Genomic DNA, 14,531 nt, shown 5'->3' with positions numbered 1-14,531 from the left:
TACTTACTACATAAAGTATACTTATAAATATACTTGAAGTATACTTTTTTTCATAAGGGAGTACACAAATCACAACATTAACTCTGATATTATAACATTTAACAGACGCATATGTGTGTGTGTGTGACAGTGTAAACTCTTCTACTAAACAACACAGAAAAAGCATTTAACATTGTTTTTTACAAATTATACACTTACAGTTTGTTTCATAGTCCATGAAAACAGATCATGCATCATGGTCAATTTTCATGATCTCTTTAGCATAATTGATGTAGTCATGAAGAAGCCCCATCAGCACGTGACATCATCCAGGGCAGCGTCCTCCTTTAAAACCACTGCTGCATCAGTTTAGGGGAAAGGACGTTCTCTTCTTTGACCAGCATTCATCCCAGCCACCGCCTGTTCTTCATCAGTGGCCTAGAAAGAGAAACACATTTGAAAAAATAAAACATTTAATTAAACTATCCATTTTCAGATGTGTATTCACATCCGTAAGGACAGGTAAATAATCTGTTTTAATGTTTCAACACTTTGTGTGGTTGTTTAATGTCATATTGTTTGAATAAATATTGCTTTCAGAAAGCTTCTTTACTGAAACATTAAAACAGACATGATATTCACATACCTTACAAATGTTCATGTAAGTAGATGGCTGCTCTTAAAACGGTTAGTTCACCAAAAAATAAAAATGGTCATATTTTACTCTCTCCGTGTTGTTCCAGACTCATACAAACTCCTGCTAATTTTTGGAAAACAAATGAATATATTTAATATTCTCTTAATGTGTGTCCTCCATTGCTAGTCTGGGAGACCAGTATTTTATTTTGAACATACATGTTTGCTATCATATAATTTTATTCATGTATAAACATCGGAATGAATTACTTCTACAATAACTCTGTATTTATGAGGCTTGAAAATAGTGATTATCTAGACTATAAATGGATTAACAAAATTATGAGAAAATGAAAAATATATTAATTTCAATATATTCAAGTCTTATAGGTTTGAAATGACATGAGGGCAAGTAAACGATTTTTTGTGTGAACTTTACCTTTAAGAGTGAAGACCAAGAATGATGACTCTCCAAATCAGACAACGGGGCGGCAGTGGCTCAGTGGTTCATGTAGGTTGTCTACAAACCGGAAGGTTGGTGGTTCAATCCCTGGCTCCACCTGACCAAGTGTCGAGGTGTCCTTGAGCAAGACACCTTACCCCAGCTGCTCCCGACGAGCTGGATGGTGCCTTGAATGGCTGACACCGCAGTTGGTGGATGAATGAGTGTGTGAATGGGTGAATGTGAGGCAAATTGTAAAGCGCTTTGGATGGCCATGTGGTCTGTTGAAAGCGCTATATAAATGCAGTCCATTTACAACTCCAAAGTTCGTTTGAGTTCTGCAATAAACAACACAGACATCAATGGTTTTAATGAAATGAGCATGTAATCACACTGTTGTTGCATCAAAATGTTAAGTAAACAGACAGGAGACAACAGAAACATTTATTTTCTAAAAATAACTTACATAAAATCTCAAAAGAATGATTTTGAATCTCCCATGTCTCTGGCTTTTAACATCTACAAAAACAAAAAACTAACATTATTTTACTCTTAAAAAAAAAAAACTACTGATAACATGAAATTATGAAGTTTACTTGCCTTAAAGAGTTAGTTCACCCAGATAGCAAAATTATGTAATTAATAACTTACCCTCATGTTGTTCCAAACCCGTAAGACCTCCGTTTATCTTTGGAACACAGTTTAAGATATTTTAGATTTAGTCCGAGAGCTCTCAGTCCCTCCATTGAAGGTGTGTGTATGGTATACTGTCCATGTCCAGAAAGGTAAGAAAAACATCATCAAAGTAGTCCATGTGACATCAGAGGGTCAGTTAGAATTTTTTGAAGCATCGAAAATACATTTTGGTCCAAAAATAGCAAAAACGACGACTTTATTCAGCATTGTCTTCTCTTCCGTGTCTGTTGTGTGAGAGAGTTCAAAACAAAGCAGTCTGGATATCCGGTTCGTGAATGAATCATTCAGTTCACCAAATCGAACTGAATCGTTTTAAACAGTTCGCATCTCTAATACGCATTAATCCACAAATGACTTAAGCTGTTAACTTTTTTAATGTGGCTGACACTCCCTCTTGAGTTAAAATAAACCAATATCCCTGAGTAATTAATTTACTCAAACAGTACACTGACTGAACTGCTGTGAAGAGAGAACTGAAGATGAACACCGAGCCAAGCCAGATAACGAACAAAAGACTGACTCGTTCACGAGTCAAGAACCGGTTGCATCGGTTTTCGGATCACCAGTAGTTCTTTCGGACAGTTCGATTCAATAAACCGGTTGAAGAAAACGGTTCACCGGTTCTTTTGCGCTCGACGTGATGGCATCATTTGCGATGATTGCCCTTGATTCAAGCCTTCGGTTTGCTTCACTCTGAATCACACATGCGCAGTATCATCAGCTCCTTGATTCTTCTTATCTGGCTCGGCTCGGTGTTCATCTTCAGTTCTCTCTTCACAGCAGTTCAGTCAGTGTACTGTTTGAGTGCATGCAAAACATTCTCATCTTGATCAGAAAAGAAGGGTAACCGGCAGTTTCAAAGTTTAAGTTCTATCCTAGCCAGCTAACAACAATTACCCAATTATAATTACAAGATTCTTGTAGAAATGTTCTTAGCCTATCCAGGGCTGTAGCTGGGGTTTGCAGGGCCCCGGTGCAGGTTGTACCAGTGGGCCCTGTTTGAAATTGTATGTTCATTCTACAAACCCGATTCCAAAGAAGTTGGGACACTGTACAAATTGTGAATAAATACAGAATCCAATGATGCGGAAGTTTCAAATTTCAATATTTTATTCAGAATACAACATACAGTAGATGACATATCAAATGTTTAAACTGAGAAAATGTATCATTTTAAGGGAAAAATAAGTTGATTTTTAATTTCATGGCATCAACACATATCAACAAAGTTGGGATAATGCCATGTTTACCACTATGTGGCATCCCATGTTCTTCAACATGTCTGCAAACGTCTGGGGACTGAGCAGACAAGTTGCTCAAGTTTAGGAATAGGAATGTTGTCCCATTCTTGTCTAACAGGCTTCTAGTTGCTCAACTGTCTTATGTTTTCTTTGTCGCATCTTCCTCTTTATGATGCGCCAAATGTTTTCTGTGGGTGAAAGATCTGAACTGCAGGTTGGCCATTTCAGTACCCAGATCCTTCTTCTATGCAGCCATGATGTTGTAATTGATGCAGTATGTGGTCTGGCATTGTCATGTTGGAAAATGCAAGGTCTTCCCTGAAAGAGACGACATCTGGATGGGAGCATATGTTGTTCTAGAACTTGGATATACCTTTCAGCATTGATGGTGCCTTTCCAGATGTGTAAGCTGCCCATGCCACATGCACTCATGCAACCCCATACAATCAGAGATGCAGGCTTCTGAACTGAGCGCTGATAACAACTTGGGTTTTCCTTGTCCTCTTTAGTCCGGATGACATGGCGTCCAAGTTTTCCAAAAAGAACTTCAAATTTTGATTCGTCTAACCACAGAACAATTTTCCACTTTGTTACAGTCCATGACCTAGAGAAACCACCTTTGCTTCTGGATCATGTTTAGATATGGCTTCTTTTTTTACCTATAGAAATTTAGCCGGCAATGGCTAATGGCACGATGGATTATGTTCACCGACAATGTTTTCTGGAAGTATTCCTGAGCCCATGTTGTGATTTCCTTTACAGTAGCATTCTGTATGTGATGCAGTGCCGTCTAAGGGCCCGAAGATCACGGGCATCCAGTATAGTTTTCTGGCCTTGACCCTTATGCACAGAGATTGTTCCAGATTCTCTGAATCTTTGGATGATATTATGCACTGTAGATGATGATAACTTCAAACTCTTTGCAATTTTTCTCTGAGAAACTCCTTTCAGATATTGCTCCACTATTTTTCGCTGCAGAATTAGTGATCTTCTGCCCATCTTGGCTTCTGAGAGACACTGCCACTCTGAGAGACTCTTTTTATACCTAATCATGTTGCCAATTGACCTAATAAGTTGCAAATTGGTCCTCCAGCTGTTCCTTATAGGTACATTTAACTTTTCCGGCCTCTTATTGCTACCTGTCCCAACTTTTTTGGAATGTGTAGCTCTCATGAAAACTAAAAAAAATGTACTTTCACTTTTGCCAATTTTACTTAATCCGTTCATGTTGTGATTACTTAAAAAAAAAATAATTTAACAATGTGAACTTAATTTAGTCTAGTTCATTAAACAAAAAAGTGTGTATTGTCAGCTTTACTTAAAAATTATTTTTTCAGCCAACATAACATTTTTGCATAAAAGTAACAGATTAATAAAACCAATACAAACTTGAATCTCACTGGCTGAGGATTTTTCAGTGTATTATAGGTAATTGTTGTTCTGTCACCCTCTTGCAGAAGTGTAGCACCATTACATAGGTATGTGAGTAATAAAAAAGTCATGTTTGATTTACCGAACTTGTTCTGATATATTTTAGAACAAACCATAGAAACAAATGGTTGGAAATGCAACATTGCTTTCAAACATGTTTGTGATCTGTTTGATGAACTGTAATTTAGGAGATGGTTTATATGTTGAGTTGTATTGAGTAGCTGCACTCTTATTTATTGATTCAGTGTTATGGACTTATTAAATCCTAATTAAAGGGGGTGGTGTTTCTGAAGTGGCATTATTAAAAAAATTTGTTTATCATCATAATCATTAATTTCAATTTTCATGTACAATTAACTCAATTGTTGTTTGTTGACTCTACTAAGGTTTGTTAAGTTAAATTTACTTAAACTTATTTTGTAAAATGAACTAAATTATTGTTTGTTGAGATTACTTAAACAAATTGTGTGGAACCTGTTGACATAATATTTTTTATTAAACCCAACATTTCATTTTTTTGAGTGAAATCCAAAATGAGCCAATATTTGACATGACATTTCAAAATGTCTCACTTTCAACATTTGATATCTTATCTATATTCTACTGTGAATAAAATATAAGTTTAGGAGATTTGTAAATTATTCCATTCCTTTTTTACTCACAATTTGTACAGTGTCCCAACTTTTTTGGAATCGTGTTGTATTTATTTATTTGTGCTATTTGGACAATGTTTCAGATTTTTTTTCTGGTTTGTAGGTGTCCAGGTACAGAAACTGAATAATTAAATGTAAAATAGCATTGCATAGTCTTCACTGTAAAAACTAAATATAAAATCTACACAAAATGCATTCAACATTTTCTCAACATTTCTCACATTATCACATTTTATTTGCTATAGTTTAGAAAATGGTAATAAAATATGAGTTAAACTGTCAGAACAAATTCTAATGATTAGAACAAATTCTAATGGTTAATGGTTTGACTCCTAACCCAAAGGTTGTAGGTTCAAGTCTCGGGCCGGCAATACCCCAACTGAGGTGCCCTTGAGCAAGGCACTGAACCCCCAACTCCTCCCCAGGTGCCGCAACATAAATGGCTGCCACTACTCTGGGTGTGTGTTCATGGTGTGTGTGTGTGTTCACTGCAGTGTGTGTGCACACTGGATGGGTTAAATGCAGAGAATTAATTCTGATTATGGGCCACCATACTTGGCTATATGCCACGTCACTCACTCACTCAATTTCATCTTGATAATGTCAGATAACTTTGATAGAAAGTTATGTAATGGATTACAATCAACCAAAACTTCAGCCAGCTGTTAGTATGACAATATTTACACAACTATCAATACTTTGTTGATCAAGCAATGCTTAATTTAGTTCAGTCTGTGGTGTGAAAATGTTGCAACATGAGAAGTACCTGTTGGATGAATTGGAATGTGTTCTTCATAAATTTAGTGTAGTTGATATGCAGTGTGTATGCAAGTCCATACAGAATACACATAGATTTTGTCAAATTGTCAATTTTGTCCATCACAACTTTTCCTTCAATTATGATCTTCAATGAGGCTGGGTTGAGATTGAGAGAAGATGAGACCATGTCACCTTCATGCTCAACAACGTAATAGCACAGTCATGAAATTTCTCATTACATAACCATCAATAATGTTAAGCAGTTTTGTTATGACGGCTAGAGTTCTGTCTTCACACTGATTTTACATTTTGGTAACAAGGACTTTTATGTTCAATTGATGTTCAGTTAAAAACAGTTCACACAAAAGTGAAAATCTGCTGTTAATTTATACATCCTCAGGCCATCCAAGGTGTAGTGGAGATTTTCTTCAATAGAACCTTAAAAGATTATTATCTGTTACTGTGGTGGTTGAAATAAAACAATGGAAAAACATTCTTACTAATTAAAAAAAAAATGCACAGACAAAACCAAATTAATACCTGTAGATACTTCTGACCATACACTGAGGTCTAACGAAGTAAAACATTTGGTTTGAACATCCACAACCTCTGCAAGCGTTCCTGAGTGCATTCACAGCAGTCTGGAATGAGTTTCCTGTCGCATATAATAATGAATGTGCAGGAGCAAACTCACACATGTGCAATCTTCCTGAAGTTGACTGCACAGGAAAATTGTTTTACATTTTTATATACATTGTGGGATCCAAGATAAGTATACGCAAGTAAAATTTTGATGATGACCAATACAACACACAATGCTTGCACTCCAGAAATTTGTTGAAATTTCCAGAAAACACCCTCAGAACTGTGTTGACGGGGCTGTGGATTAAAGGTAATAATGCTGAAATAATGTTCAGTTTCTTGCACAGACTGATTATTTTGCAACATAACACCTCAATGTATTATCAGGAGACAGAGGTATTAATTTTGTATTGCATATGTTTTGTATTGTTTTTTTTTTTTACCCCAAATGATGGTAGCCATTGACTTGCATTAAATGAATCACCAAGGACCACATTTTGAGCTAAGAATCTTTTAAAATTAGTTTAAAATTAACTTAAAAATGTCATCTTTGGTTTAAGTATACATAAAATTGGATTTCCAAAATTAAGAACTTGAGTCCAAAGGGTTCGTAATGACATGAGGGTGAGCAAATGTTGGATGAACTAACTCTTCAAGCAAACAGATCACCCAAAGAGATTCAAAGAGCTATTGTAATAAGGTTATGGTTTAGGCTTTAGTCTCAGAGGTTTTATTAAATAAATTATCACAAGAAAGCAGAACCAATCAAGCAGAATTTTGATTTCATTACACAAAAAACATTGTAAACTTTTTGTAATACATTTTTATTACTTAAGCTGTTAAAAACTACGCAATGCAAGTCTATAGCAGATATGGACCTACCTTGATTTGTTGTGAAAGCTGTCAACAGCTGCCATACTTTCTCTCTCTTAGACTAAAATTTCTTAGACTAAGAATATGTTGGTCAGTGATTTCATTCTTGAGATACTTGCCCACAGTCCTGTAACGTTAAAACAGAGAAGAAAAAAATTGTTACATTTCAAGACTAACTGACTTTCAGCATAAACTTTTAGCATACGCATAACTCTTTAAGCTCAACAACTCAGTTGCAGTTATTATAAATAATCATAGACACAATAATTTATCAAAAAGACAAGCTAACTTAGCTTTAACAAAAAGCTAAATGATGCACACGTTGATGTTAAATGAATGAAGCTAAGGGTAAAGAAATAACGTTACAGTTAAAATGAACATTCAAACACAATTGCTTAACTTATCTCAAATGTGAAAAAAAATACAGATTTAAATATAAGCATTGTAGCTAAACTGTGAACCGAAAACCATCAATCGGCACATTAAGACTACTTTAGCTTTAACTACAGTAATGCTGTCATCAGACTGGTCTTTTGGATAATACATTTTCCCAGTAAGATAAAGATATACAAGTTAACACACTCATCATTATATGCTGCTTTCCAAATCCATTGTGTGGATCATCAGCCGGAATCTTCAAAGATTGTGCGCTCACTGCTCAAACATGTTCAAATGGGGCTCCTCCCCCTACAAAAACTTAACAAATTAAGCTATCTCTAGTTAACATAATCACTGCATTAAACGACTAAAAACTTTCATTTAAAACAAAATCTGGGTTTAGATTTGACTCAGAAATGTCTCGGTTACATATGTAACCCTCGTTCTCTGAAGGACGGAACGGAGACATTATGTCAGAAAGAGACTGACGAATGGTATCTCGCCCGAGAGCCCAATCACCTTTGTGTGGTTACAAAATGAGCCAATGGTATGCCGAGTACTTTGGTCTGCGGAATTTGCATTGCGAGCTCCAACCCGTAGAGTGGGTATATAAGGAGCAGCGCAAGCAACTCTCATTCAAGTCTTCGCTGAGGAGCCGAGCCAGTGCACATGACAGGAGCATCTTTGCCAACCATCGTCGCGCGTACACTCCAAAACCTAGGGGGACGTTGGGCAAACTGAATCACGTAGCCGAGCCTGATCGTTCGGATGAGCCAGCGGGATGGCTTGGGAAGCTCTAGCCAGGTTCCCAGAAAGGGAAGGATGGCCTCAGACTGATTCTGGGCTGTAGAGAACTGCTGTGCAAAATTCTCTACCGCGTTGCCAAAGAGGCCAGCCTGGGAGACCGGGGAGTAGAGTCCGATCAGACTCCCTCATGTCTGCCAGGGTCAGCCATAGGTGGCGCTCCTGGACCACGAAAGTGGACATCACCTTACCCAAGGAGCACGCAGTAACCTTTGTCACCCGGAGAGTGAGGTCAGTAGCAGTGCGTGCCTCCTGCAAAACCCCTGGGTCAGCACTGCCCTCGTTCAGCTCTTTGAGCAGCTTGGCCTGGTAGACTTGAAGGGTGGCCATGGCATGCAGGGCAGAAGCGGCCTGACCCGCAGCTCTGTAAGCCTTGGCCACAGGGTGGATGAGAACTTACAGGCCTTGGAGGGAAGCTTGGGACCACCATGCCATGCGGAGGTACTCTGACGACACAGTTGCATCACAACAGAACACTCCACTGGGGGAATCCCAGCATTCCCTGGCCGCTCCGCCATCAAGGGCAGTCAAGGCGGAGGAAGCACCAGAATGGTTTCGGGCAGTTCCGGAAAGAAAGGAACCAGCAGGGGGTGCTGGCGATCAGCACGTGCAGCCCCCAGGAATCAATCATCCAGCCTCAAGCACTCTGGGCAGGGTGGAGGTTTCCAGTCAAGACCGATGCTCTCAGCTGCCTGGGAAAGCACAGCTGTCAGCTCGAGATCGGACTCGGGCAACGCTGGCACTCCCGAGGGAGGCAACGCAGCCGAATCCTCATCTCCCGAGGATTCAAGCCCGCCTTGTGATGCGGTGATTGACATTAGGTCTTCCTCCTGAGCCCTGAATGAGATGTCAGGAGCCTGAGAGGGTCCAGGACCTCATCCAGAACTCAACCGGCTAGAACGGGGTGTGGCAGAGGGGACTCTGTACCTTTAAGATAATCGAGTCTCGATCTTAACGCAGAGATGGTCATAACCCCGCAATGAGAACATTAGTCATCCACGAATGCAGTGTCAGCTTGCTGAAGCCCAGACACGTGACACAGCGATCGTGGCCGGCACGAGGAGATATATATATCGATCGCACCCAGAGACACATGGGCGAAATGAGGTCTTTAAAAAGACGCCAATTCAACCCATTACATTTTTGTGAGAGAAAAAGCTCTTTCAGTGGCACTGAAGTACTCAGAGGAACGCGGGAGCTGACTGCAGGAAACCCAGACAAACCGGTGAATCGTGGCGTCACACCAACACCAGCTGACTCGCTTGTAAACACTTTGTTGAAAGCAGCAAATGATGTGCTCAGCTACGAAGTGAAAGCTTGAATGCGGGTTGCTCGCGTTGCTCCTTACATACCTGCTCTGCGGGGCGGAGCTTGCAATGCAAATTCCGCAGACCAAGGTACTCGGCGTACCATTGGCTCATTTTGTAACCACACGAAGGTGATTGGGCTCTCGGGCGAGATCCCATTCGTCAGTCTCTTTCTGACATAATGTAGAACATGACCGACTAGATTTTGATGAGAAAATCTGTAGGATTAGTCCAATACAATCAATTGACGGGAGAGCTATGAATGATTATAAAGACACTATTTATGGATTATAAAAAAAAAAATAATAATAATACTTTCCTCTTTAAAGAGTTTCAATGAAAACTGTTATGAGGCTATGCTGGTGGGCATTTACTCACCAGAATTGAGTTCTGTCTCATGGCATCTCTACTAGTCAATTGCACTGTACGTCAGTGGAGCATTGGATCTGTAGTTCAGTGTTTAGTCTCTGATGACCCAGTCAGTGGACTGTGACACTGGAGCATGTTCAATGATGACAAAAAGCTTATCCAAGGATTTTGTGTGTGTGTGTGTGTGTGTGTGTGTGTGTGCCACCTAACATAAAAAAAAATTGTGGTTTAAATAAAATTCGTTCATTCATGTCTATTGCATGCTTAAAAACTGTATGAAATTACTGTCGGTTCACATGGCGCTTGAACTGAGGCAATAGAGTGATCTGTCATGACTAATTAAAGAGCCATAAAATGGTACTTACTATTTTAATTTCTTTTAAAAAATTATACAAAATTATGATGTTTCATACCAGAAGTAACCTGCTTTGTCTTGTCTACTGGCATGTTGTCAGTTTCCTCTTTTATCCGGAATAGCCGCGTTTCTACTGTCAGGCCAAAAGCGGGTGAGCTAGTGCGTGCCAGGGCAAGTCGTGTTTCCACTGTCACTTCTGGTGCTTGATTGTGCCTTCTCGGTGCTTCCTCAGGGCCAACGGCCCAGGTTTTATGGCCTGACGAAAACCATGGCAAATCGGGCCAGCAGGGGCTAGAGGAGTGGTTATGAACAGTTCATCTGGAGAGCATCAGTGCCACGGATAATTTCATAAAGCGAAGCTATAGCAACAGCATTAAAAACATTTTAAAATAAGTTGAGCTCACTTTCTGTCCACAGCGAGTGTTTGAAATAACTTGATCCGATGTGGATTATAATCACCATACAAGGTAGAAATATTTATAAGCGATGCAAAAGACTATCCACACTAGGTATTAACGTTATCATAGTAAACATGGTAAATGCGACCACTTGAAAAAATCAGACATCAGCTTATTCTCTATCACAATCGTGTATTTATTACGAAACTTATTTTATCTGTCATAAGTCTCGTTTTGAGAGTTTAGCCCTAAGTAGTACATTTTATAAAAATATAAAAATGGTTTTAGTGAAGTACAGCAGAGCTTCTGGCCCGATGGTGGAAACACAGCTCTATTTTGGCCTCGGTGCTACAGATCTCAGGCTATTAGCCCCACCTGGCCCGTTTAAAGCACTGGCTCACACCCGACAGTGGAAAAGTGGCTAATGTTAGTAGAGATGCACGACTGATTGGCAAGTGATCGGAATCGGATGATTTTTCGCATGACCGCATGACCATTGTGTTTTTATGCTTTATTACTTGAAATACAAATGACACAGAGAACAACGTATTCTGAATTATATTGAATAATTGTACAGTACATTTAACATAGACAGATGTCTAAGATATCAATAGTCCTCAAGTACACCCTCCGTGTTTTCCATTTTGAGCCCTGGTCCTCATTCTATCCCTTATTGCGGGTATTTTTGTGCTAGAGGAAGTTGATCCAAGAACAGAACAAAATCCTAAAGGAGCAAATATCAGTCCCTCAAGGACAAAGGAAACAAGTCAATTCATGGTCCTGTTTCTTCTTCCTGCCACTCTCTTCCCCGCTTTCATTGCTTTTTTTAAAACCATTTTTAGGAAAGGGTTTTATGGCAGTGTAAAATGAAACATGCATTTAGTTAATCCCTATTTGTGATTGATTATATCCTGCTAGACTTTGTTAGCAAGCGTCATGTAAATCAATTAAATGAGAAAATTAGCAGCTTGCCACTCACAGAACAGACAAGCGGCTTTAAACAGTTCATCTAACCATACAGATTTCCGGATTAATTAATGGCACTATCATTTGCATTTTAATACTGCCAACGAAAAGGCATGCAAGACATAGATAACTCAAAGCATTAAGTTTTGTAGTGTTCACAGATTCACAGCACTTTAGTAATGTGTTGGTTTGTGTGTGTGGGGGGGGGGGGTGCAATGGCTTGCTAATTCTCTCATCTCACATTCGGGTTTAAAGTCTTATATGCAATTAGTTGACTTAGAGAAGAAATTAAAAGATGAAGAAAGGAGCATTATCCACTGATTTGGAAACACTGGATTTTTAAACATAGGGAGTCAGTTTCCCTTCATTTAAAATACACAGATACGGACACATTTAAACAGTTTGGGGGATGCCATGGTCATGCCAGTTATAGCCATGGTCCTCTAATTTGATTGGTTCAGTGGCCTCACAAAGCTGGTTAGCTGTTTTTGGAACAATTTCAAATATATATGAAAAAAATAACCCATTATATAGTTAAAATTAGATTATAATGCAAGTTACTCAATATTAACTAATTTATAATTCATAAAAGCAATATCATACATGATCACACTTGTGTACTGATTAAAAAGTCTGGGATCACTAGGACAAGAAATTGATACAGTTATTCAGAAAGGAATGTTTGTTGTTGTTTTGTGAAAACAGTGATTCAGGATTCTTAGATGAATAGAAAGTTAAGTCCTTTCAGAACAAGCATTTTAATTGTGATAATAAAAAATAAAAATACAAGTTTATTAAAAAGTCAACTAACTAGTCATGTGACATCATGTTGTAGCAAATGTGTCATTCAGCCACATTGGTTAATGATGTCAGGCAGTTGGTAGAGTAATAACTTTTAATAACTGCCATATTCATGTCATTTTCACTGTGAGCTATATGTAAAATGAGTGTTACCTTGGCTTTATTTGAAAAAAAAAGTATTATTCCCAATGCACACACATTTCCCAGAATACAGTCTTTACTTCGTTTTTAATTATATTTTTATTGAATATTCATTTTATTGTAAAAAAAAAAAAAAAAAGTCCTCTAAAGTATAAGTATTTCTTTTTCACATTTATTTTTGAATCCATTTTCAAATGATTTTAAATTTTTAAATATTAATTAAAATAAGTACCATTACATTGACCATCCTGCTTTCCAAGATATCGGCATCTGCTTTCAAAAATCCAATATCTGTTGACCACTACTTTTAATGAATACATTTAAGACTGAATTAATGGCAGATGTTTTGCTATAAATTACAGTCATGCATTGGCCCATATGCCAATTAAATTTGTATGTATTAGAAATGAAAGATACAGACTGTACTGAATGTCAGCTTGCTTATTTTGCTCAAGGATTTATAAATTCATGATGTCATACAAACAAGAAACTTGGCTTCTAACCACAGGTCAAGAGCTATCGTTTCAACCACACAACTTTGCGATGCTGTTTGCAAATTTTCATTTGAACTACGACAGAACTTGCAACAAGTTGGCTAACGATGCTATTGGGAAATGCACCACTGCATAATAGAACAAGAATAGAATAGAATAGAATAGAATAGAATAGAATAGAATCACATCACTCCTACTTGTTCAGTGTTGGCTGGGCGAGAGAAACTGTTGGCACAAACCAAAAAAAATATCAGGGTGTGGCTTATCTTTACTTCATGATCATCTCCAAGTACAATGTGACTGAAGAGGCTGAAGAACTCTTTACGACAGCTGGACTTCATCTCAAAGGTTAGAGCTGCTGAGCTTTTGCCAACAGCAATAGGAATCCAATGCTTATGTAGATGATTCACAAGCTTTTCTACACCTGAAAAGACATAAGATGGTCACTTAATTAAATAAGCGAGCCTTCAACCAGCTTCTCTAATTCAGATGGTGACTTTGTGGCAAACATGTGGTCTAGATGCTTAATTGAGTGCTTCCTTCACCTTCTGTTTCAAAATCACCTTCCAGTTCTGATCCTGCAAGTACATTACCTGGCAACAGAGAGGCTGTGGGAAATAATCACTCCTGAATTTGTCTCCTCCAGGAGCTCTTCGGGGGTCATGGGAAGATCAATTTTGTCTCTTATGATCCTGGCAGCCTCCAGAGCTTTCTTGCCCATCACAGAGGACTTCACTTCCTAGGTATACTGCTTATTGAACCTGTCACAGACTTCCTGGTATGTGACAGTGTACAACCTCTCTATATCTGAAAGAGATACACAGTACAAATACAAACATGCAGTAATACAGTGTTCATTTGTTGGATGGGCAAAATATCCTCTCCTCTTGAGACCCTGCGGCTTCATATGAGGACATTACATTTTTGTGAATTTCTCTGAGACTGTTCATGCCACAGTTTAAGTCTAGATGTCCTGTACAGAGCACATTCAGGGCTTTTCAGAGATACCAAATGATTGGATGTTTCACATGACCACTCCCTCTCCTTGGTCATCAAAATGTCTGAAATTAATTTGGTGACACTGTGATTATATGATAATATTTTGTAGTTATCATTTAAATCTGTATAATTTTTAAATGATGTGTCATGAATCAACTTCTCAGGAAAATGTTATGGGGTTTCAAATCAAAATATGACTTTCTGTTAATAAATAGGACATTGATTTC

At 38.3% G+C, this 14,531-nt stretch overlaps 1 long non-coding RNA gene and 1 pseudogene across 1 annotated transcript; both read right to left on the bottom strand.

Annotated features, from left to right (window-relative positions):
• Positions 1 to 14,212, bottom strand: part of LOC132143245 (pseudouridine-5'-phosphatase-like) — a 76,967-nt pseudogene extending 62,755 nt beyond the window's left edge.
• On the bottom strand, positions 173 to 1,101 carry LOC132143727 (uncharacterized). The gene is made up of 2 exons (XR_009434273.1): positions 1,055 to 1,101; positions 173 to 417 (listed from the first exon to the last, which is right to left on the bottom strand). It is a non-coding gene; the product is annotated as an uncharacterized LOC132143727 (long non-coding RNA).
• Positions 14,213 to 14,531: the final 319 nt, after the last annotated feature.

The sequence above is a fragment of the Carassius carassius genome, chromosome 7, assembly GCF_963082965.1.
Source record: "Carassius carassius chromosome 7, fCarCar2.1, whole genome shotgun sequence".
Lineage (NCBI taxonomy): Eukaryota > Metazoa > Chordata > Actinopteri > Cypriniformes > Cyprinidae > Carassius > Carassius carassius.
This window is presented reverse-complemented; position numbering and strand designations above follow the sequence as displayed.